Consider the following 9037-nt stretch of genomic DNA (forward strand, 5'->3'; position numbering starts at 1 on the left):
TTTCCGTACATATGCAGCTTATGCATACCTATTCAAATAAAAATGTCAATAAATATCCAAAACCTGATCAATGTTACCCCGGATTACGATAACTTTTTCCTCCAGGTTTGGAAAATTTCTCGAGAGGAGTTCCAGGCTTTTCATGAAATATTCCCTGGAAAAATCTCAATACTATTTCTTAGGGAAACTGTAGATGAATTGTTAAACGAATCCATATAAAAATAATCATTAGAAAAAACTGAGTAATTCTCGCTGAGACACACTTAGTCTTTCAAAATGTTCAAATTTAAACTCATTCGAAAGCTCTTGTAGAGGAGGCGGATCGTAGCAGGCTATGCGAGAGGGTGGATATGTTGTATTTGCTGCCACGTTTTATCTCGGTTCCACATTTATTCCAATTCGGCCGGTGAAAATATCAAAGCGGCGGGTAGTGCTATGCCACCCGCAGAATATTTCGATGAAATATTTTTTTTTTTTATGAAATATGAAAAGTGTCGCAAAACTGAATGGTTCATCCAAAGTTGAACGCCAGAGTGCAATCAAAAGCTGCTGTTTGCGCTCACACTACGATGTCAAAATGAACTATGACGAAGAAATCGTGGAACTCAAAAAGCAAATTGCTGCTATTCACGAGACCATTGCAAACTCTACTACCGCCGGAGCTATAGATAATGCAAAAACACCTGGAAGAATAATTTTCAATCTTCCTGTTGCACAGTCGTCATCAAAATCGTCCATCATGTCATCATCCAATAGAAATAATAAACCATAGAAGAATAATGGTTTATTACTTCTATTCATCATCCAAACTGATATGTGGAACAAGGAGCACCGATGATACAAACTTTAGCGTCATTCAGTGCGCATCGTACCTTCGTGTTGTGCGTACACGAATTCTCTCTGCTCTTGGAAGTTTTCTTAAAAACTATCTAAAGCAATAAAACAGTACTTTTCAGTGCTACAAAAACAGTACTTTTCAGTGCTAAAATTCAAAACTGTACTTTTCAGTGCTACTAAAACAGTACTTTTCAGTACTATTTTTTTTACTATTGATCCCTTTACGATCCTTGTTTGGACCCGTGCCTTCGATTTTTCGTTGGACCCGTTGGCGAAAGCTAGCGGTGGTAATCCTTCTTGGACACCGTCTTGGAAAAAACCTCTCAGGAGGTCACGTCTTCTTCCGTTTATTCATTAAACATGGTATCAACAACAAACAAAAGGAAGGGTGAATCTCTGAATTCACTACTTCCTTCCAAAAAAGTGGGTTGAATAATTGTATCGAAATGAGCAATCAGTTCGATGCTCTAGACAAATTTTCCGAACACCAAATCGAAGCAGCCTCTAGCCCAGGCTCTTTGATTCAAGTGAGGAAGCAAAGAGTGCCGCCTATCGTGGTCAGTTGTTCCGAATTTGGGGGATTTAGGCAGCAGATCTTGAACTCCATTAGGGGAATCTAGGTTTCCTTCCAAATCGCAAAGAAAGGAGACTGTCGCGTTTTACCGGAAACTCTTAAGGTGCAAGGAAAAATGGCTCAAAAGTCAGAACTGAAAAAGCACCTCTTTAATGAATGTTCGAATCCTCTGAGCAGAATCTCAAATAGAGAAACTTTAAAGTAGATGGAGTACCGTGTACCTTTTAATTCCGCTCCTAAATGCTTATCTTTGACAGATACGCGTATTTCGACTACCACTTGCAGTCTTCTTCAGTGTCAGTTACTCGTATCCGGATACGAGTAACTGACACTGAAGAAGACTGCAAGTGGTAGTCGAAATACGCGTATCTGTCAAAGATAAGCATTTAGGAGCGGAATTAAAAGGTACACGGTACTCCATCTACTTTAAAGTTTCTCTAACTGAAAAAGCAGTTTTCTCCTTTTAAAGCAATAAATTGATGAAAATAAGAACACACTGGCTTTTTATTTGGCAAATTAAAGGGTGCTGTGTTTTTATTTTCTTCGATTTGTATATTGAAAAAGAGAAAACTGCTTTTTCAGTTTTGACTTTTGCACCATTTTTACTTGGGCCTTAAAGATCGCGAACTTCTTCTCAAACATCTTGTCCGCGTGACGTGGGAACATTTCCAGAAACCTGGAGGAAAATATCAGAACCTCACTCAGTGCCGTCGGTGCCAAAAGTGGGATAATGGCACAAAAAATTGTCGCATGGATGCTAAATGCATGATTTGCGGAGGTTCTTCTCACGCTAAGGACGTCTGTCTAGTGAAGGAAGATATCTCCAAGTTTATATGCTCTAATTGCGGGGCTGATCATAAGTCAAATTTTTGGAATTGCCCTTCACGCAAGAGAATCATTGAGGCTCTTGCCAGGCAGATGAAAGATAATATCCGATACGATAACGGTCGTTTCCGAAATTTGCCTGGTAGAGTATCGAACAATACTCATTTTTCAGTTAACGATCGCTTGATTAGGAATCATATCCATCAGGAAGATCATAATCATGCTCATTCACAAACGAATTTTAATCCGAATATATGTATCTTCCCACGGAAAATCCTTTGCCGATATGATACCAGGTAATTTGAACTCCTCCCCTATTCGTTCTATGAGTACCCATTCTACTTGTTCCAAAACAAATGGAAAAACCCCTACCTCCACAGGTAACTCCCACTCCGCTTCCTCGTCTACCGAAAATTCTAATGGGAAATCATCAGATTTTTTTTTTTTTTTTTAAACTTTATTAGTATTATTCCAAAAATTACATTCATTTCTTATATTTAGGTGTTCTGTGTTATTTGACAACACTATCATCCTAATTTGGTAAAACAAATTTAAGATTTAATTAACATTTTGTTAACAACATATTACATTTCATTTGCCGTAGCAGTTCAGTTTTTTTTTACAGGTGAGTTGATTTCACCTGCTTATAAGAGAAAAAAAAAGTTTTTAATATACTTAACCTAACTTAACCTAAACATATAACGCATTAATCGTGGCAATAGAAGATTGTAACGATTTTTGCCTGAAATTATTTATTATTTTATTTGACATTTGTTCCAATGTTTCAACATTGGATATTCTATGTAACTCATTGGTACTATACCAGGGAGGAAGCCTCAGAATCATTTTCAAAATTTTATTTTGAATTCTCTGCAGAGCTTTCTTCCTGGTATTACAACAGCTAGTCCATATTGGTACAGCATACAACATGGCTGGCCTGAAAATTTGTTTGAATATCAACAGCTTGTTCTTAAGACAAAGTTTTGATTTTCTATTAATAAGGGGATAGAGACATTTTACATATTTATTACATTTGGCTTGAATGCCCTCAATGTGATTTTTGAAAGTTAAATTTTTATCTAGCATGAGCCCTAGATACTTAACTTCATCTGACCAATTTATTGGAACCCCTCTCATCGTGACAACATGTCTACTTGAAGGTTTCAAATAAAGAGCTTTTGGTTTATGTGGGAATATTATTAGTTGAGTTTTGGAAGCATTAGGAGAAATCTTCCATTTTTGCAAGTATGAAGAAAAAATATCCATACTTTTTTGCAATCGACTACAGATGACACGCAGGCTTCGACCTTTGGCGGAGAGGCCTGTGTCATCCGCAAACAAAGATTTTTGACATCCCTGAGGTAACTCAGGTAAGTCAGATGTGAAAATATTGTATAATATTGGTCCCAAAATGCTGCCTTGAGGAACACCAGCTCTTACAGGAAGTCTTTCAGATCTGGAGTTCTGATAATTAACCTGAAGTGTACGATTTGACAGATAACTTTGAATTATTCTAACAATGTATGTTGGAAAATTAAAGTTTTTTAATTTTACAATCAAACCTTCATGCCAAACACTGTCGAATGCTTTTTCTATGTCTAGAAGAGCAAGACCAGTAGAATAGCCTTCAGATTTGTTGGAACGGATCAAATTTGTTACACGTAAAAGTTGATGAGTGGTCGAATGTCCATGGCGGAATCCGAACTGTTCATTGGCAAAAATTGAATTTTCGTTGATGTGGGCCATCATTCTGTTCAAAATAACCTTTTCAAAAAGTTTACTGATGGAGGAAAGCAAACTGATTGGACGATAGCTAGAAGCTTCTGCAGGAATTTTGTCTGGTTTTAAAATTGGAACAACCTTAGCATTTTTCCATTTGTCAGGAAAATATGCTAATTGAAAACATTTGTTAAATATATCAACTAAAAATGATAAGCTACTTTCTGGAAGTTTCTTGATGAGGATGTAAAAAATTCCATCATCGCCAGGAGCTTTCATATTTTTGAATTTTTTAATAATAGTTCTCACTTCTTCCAAATCAGTCTCCCAGGCATTTTCGAAAACGTTCTTTTGATTGAGAATATTTTCGAACTCCTGAGTAACTTCATTTTCAATTGGACTAGTAAGTCCTAAATTAAAATTGTGCGCACTTTTAAACTGCATAGCAAGTTTTTGAGCTTTTTCGCAATTAGTTAGTAATAATTTGCTTTCCTCTTTCAATGCCGGTATAGGCTTCTGAGGTTTTTTCAAGATTTTAGATAATTTCCAAAAGGGCTTAGAGCCAGGGTCCAATTGAGAAATTTTATTTTCAAAATTTTTGTTTCTTAATTGAGCAAAACGCTTTTTGATTTCTTTCTGAAAATCCTGCCATATAATTTTCATAGCAGGATCGCGAGTGCGTTGAAATTGCCTTCTCCTCACGTTTTTAAGACGGACCAAGAGTTTAAGATCATCGTCTATAATCACGGATTCAAATTTTACTTCACATTTTGGAATTGCAATGCTCCGGGCTTCAACAATGGAATTTGTTAAAGTTTCAAGAGCATTGTCAATATCAAGTTTAGTTTCTAAAGAAATGTTAACATCAAGATTGGAGTCAACATACGTTTTATATATATTCCAGTCGGCTCGTAAATAATTGAAAGTGGAGCTGATAGGATTGAGAATCGCTTCTTGGGATATTTGAAATGTAACAGGGACATGATCAGAATCAAAATCAGCATGAGTAATCAGTTGGCTACAAAGATGACTAGAGTCGGTTAAGACCAAATCAATCGTAGAAGGATTTCTAGAAGAGGAAAAACATGTGGGGCTATCAGGGTATTGAATTGAGAAATATCCTGAAGAGCACTCATCAAATAAAATTCTGCCGTTGGAATTACTTTGAGAATTATTCCATGACCGATGTTTGGCATTAAAGTCACCAATGACAAAAAATTTTGACTTATTGCGAGTCAATTTACGCAAGTCAGTTTGGAGCAAATTAACTTGCTGCCCAGAGCATTGAAAAGGCAAATAGGCAGCTATGAAAGTATATTTACCAAACTGTGTTTCAACAGAAACACCTAAAGTTTCAAAAACTTTAGTTTCAAATGATGAAAACAGTTGATGTTTTATACGCCTATGAATGATGATTGCAACTCCCCCACATGCCCCATCAAGTCGATCATTACGATAAACAAAAAAGTTAGGATCTCTTTTGAGTTTAGATCCAGGTTTTAAATACGTTTCGGTAATAACTGCTATATGCACGTTATTAACCGTAAGAAAATTAAACAGCTCGTCCTCTTTACCATTCAGAGAACGAGCATTCCAATTTAAAATATTTAAATTATTATTTGGATCCATTAGAAAAACGTAATCCAATAACAATTTGATTTGTAAATTTTACACCTACTTGGACTGCTTCAGTCATAGTGGTGGCTTTGAACATTGCATCAATCATTAGATTCAATTGTTCAGTTAGAAAATTAGAATCAGAGGCAGACATGTCATGTGATTTCCCATTGGAATTTCCGGTAGACGAAGAAGCGGAGTTACCTGTGGCGGTAGGGTTTTTTCCATTTGATTTGAAACAAGTAGAATGGGTACCCATGGATCGAACAGGGAGGAGTTCGAATTTCCTGCTACGATATCGGCAAAGGATTTACCGTGGGTAGATACATTCGAAATAGAAGGATTCGAACGGCTACCCGACGGATTAAAATTAGTTTGTGAATGAGCATTATTATGATCTTCCTGATGGGTATGATTCATGATCAAGCGATCGTTAACTGAAAAATGAGCATTGTTCGATACTCTACCAGGCAAATTCCGAAAACGACCGTTATCGTAACGGATATTATCTTTCATCTGCCTGGCACGAGCCTCAATGACCTTTTTGCGTGAAGGACAATTCCAAAAATTGGACTTATGGTTAGCCCCACAATTACAACATATGAATTTGGTGGTATCTTCCTTCACTGGACAGACGTCTTTGGCGTGAGAAGAACCTCCGCAAATCATGCATTTAGCATCCATGCGACAATTTTTTGTACCATGACCCCACTTTTGGCACCGACGGCACTGAGTGGGGTTCTGGTAATTTCCTCCAGGTTTCTGGAAATGTTCCCATGTCACACGGACATCAAACAAAAGTTTTGCTTTTTCTAAAGTGTACGAGAGTGGACTGTATTTCTTAAAAAACTTCGACATAGGCGGACCGACGAATCTCCGAGACGACCACTTAACCAGGGAACCGATACCGGATGAAAACACTTGCTTAACAGTTCAAACTTCTATTTACACCTATTTACATAACTTTAATATTAAGAGAATTCACTTTGCTTTAATTGCGACTACACGTCTTAACACGTTGGAAGCACGGCGAACAAAGATGTCTTCCCATCACGGGTAGCAAAATCCTCAATTTTTGCGCGCTCAATTTTGCGCGCTCGTTTCGTGCGGCTGCGGCTGTTGCATCACACGATGTCCTTTCGTGCAGCTACCTTCACGCAACTCAGCAGGCTGCGGCTGGGCGATGCACTCACAAAAAATCATTCGGGGCGAACGGCTCGAACATAAAGCTTTAATATTATTTAGTTCTTTTTTGTTAAAGTGAACTAAATAAAATTCTTGAGAAAGCCCTTTCCGAACAATGCCAGATTGGGTTCTCTTTTTCATAATGATTACTTGGACTGGGGAAAATCCAAGTAAATCATTTATTCCATTTTTGATCTCTTCAGGTGACTTATAGTCACTTGAGAGACCTTTCAAGACAACTTTGAACAAACGTTCAGTTTTGTCGTCATAAGTAAAAAATTTGTGCTTCTTCTCTTCAAGATGTTTGAGAAGAAGCTCACGATCTTTAAGAGTTTCCGGCAAAACGCGACAGTCTCCTCTCTTTGCGATTTGGAAGGAAACCTTGATTCCCCTAATGGAGTTCAAGATCTCCTGCCTAAATCCCCCAAATTCGGAACAACTGACCACGATAGGCGGCACTCTTTGCTTCCTCACTTGAATCAAAGAGCCTGGGCTAGAGGCTGCTTCGATTTGGTGTTCGGAAAATTTGTCTAGAGCATCGAACTGATTGCTCATTTCGATACAATTATTCATTTCACCCTTGGAAGAAAGTTGGCATTCCGGGGAAACGTCCTTTCTTCCATTCTTGCCACGTGTAGTGACAGTTTTAAAACCCACTTTTTTGGAAGGAAGTAGTGAATTCAGAGATTCACCCTTCCTTTTGTTTGTTGTTGATACCATGTTTAATTAATAAACGAAAGAAGACGTGACCTTCGAAAGGTTTTTGCCCAAGACGGTGTCCAAGAAGGATTACCACCGCTAGCTTTCGCCAACGGGTCCAACGAAAAATCGAAGGCACGGGTCCAAACAAGGATCGTAAAGGGCTCAATAGTAGAAAAAATAGTACTGAAAAGTACTGTTTTAGTAGCACTGAAAAGTACCGTTTTTAATTTTAGCACTGAAAAGTACTGTTTTTGTAGCACTGAAAAGTACTGTTTTATTGCTTTAGGTAGTTTTTAAGAAAACTTCCAAGAGCAGAGAGAATTCGTGTACGCACAGCACGAAGGTACGATGCGCACTGGAAATCATCAGATAATGTACCCACTTCAAGGGATATGTCTGCCTCTGATTTCAATTTTCTAACTGAACAATTGAATCTAATGATTGATGCAATGTTCAAAGCCACCACTATGACTGAAGCAGTCTAAGTAGGTGTAAAATTTACAAATCAAATTGTTATTGGATTACGTTTTTCTAGATGGATCCAAATAGTCATTTAAATATTTTAAATTGGAATGCTTGTTCTCTGAATAGTAAAGAGGACGAGCTGTTTAATTTTCTTACAGCAAATAACGTGCATATAGCAGTTATTACTGAAACGTATTTGAAACCTGGATCTAAACTCAAGAGATCTTAACTTTTTTGTTTATCGTAATGTAATATCGATTTTGTCGGTCGGTTTGGAAGTTGGCGACGCGTTTTGTTGTTCATGAAACAGACAATATATCATGAATTGTATTGAAAATCCTTCAATGCAGTTGGAAAATTAATTTTCAAATTTGCTATCCCTCAATGATTTCAAGCAATCTTTCAAACGTTTTATACTTATAATTTTAGAAGTAAAGTAGCATCTGTGGGGGCCCTTAAAATGTGAGAGCCCGGGGGCCATGGCCCCCTTGGACTCCCTATAAATCGACGAATGCCTCCCTATAAATGGAAAGATATGCCTTCGTAGTTTTTAGATCAAATTATCAAAAATACACGGGAGAAAATTCTGTTGTAAAAGTTTATATTTTAGCTGACTACGCCCGTTCTTAACCTTCCAGTCGTCGCGTGGTTGACCACTGTCAGAACCACCACGCTGCTGTTGTGAATGAAAAGCGAGGTTTTTTCAGTAGTGTTGTTCAAAATACAACAGCGCGACGACTGGAGTGTTAAAATTACTTTGGAATTTCAGAACAAATTACTATGTTTGTTGTACATCCCGCCATGATACTGGTATATTTATTAGAAATCATTTTCATCATCAATCTGATTTCGACTACACACATGGTACAATCAAACGCATTTCTGGTCTGCTGGAAATTGTCAGTGCGACAGCTTAAGTTAACCCCCTAAAACGATAGTTTGTACCACATATTATTTTTGCATGTAAATACCTAGTAGTCGGCAAATCCATAAGTTGGAAAACCGCAATTATTGAGTTACATCAATAGCGTATCTTCTACGAGATTCCACAAAAGATATGTAAAATTTTGGAGCACTGAAACACAAAAGTGGGCGAAAAAGCTATGGACGAAA

The sequence above is a fragment of the Aedes aegypti genome, chromosome 3, assembly GCF_002204515.2.
Source record: "Aedes aegypti strain LVP_AGWG chromosome 3, AaegL5.0 Primary Assembly, whole genome shotgun sequence".
Lineage (NCBI taxonomy): Eukaryota > Metazoa > Arthropoda > Insecta > Diptera > Culicidae > Aedes > Aedes aegypti.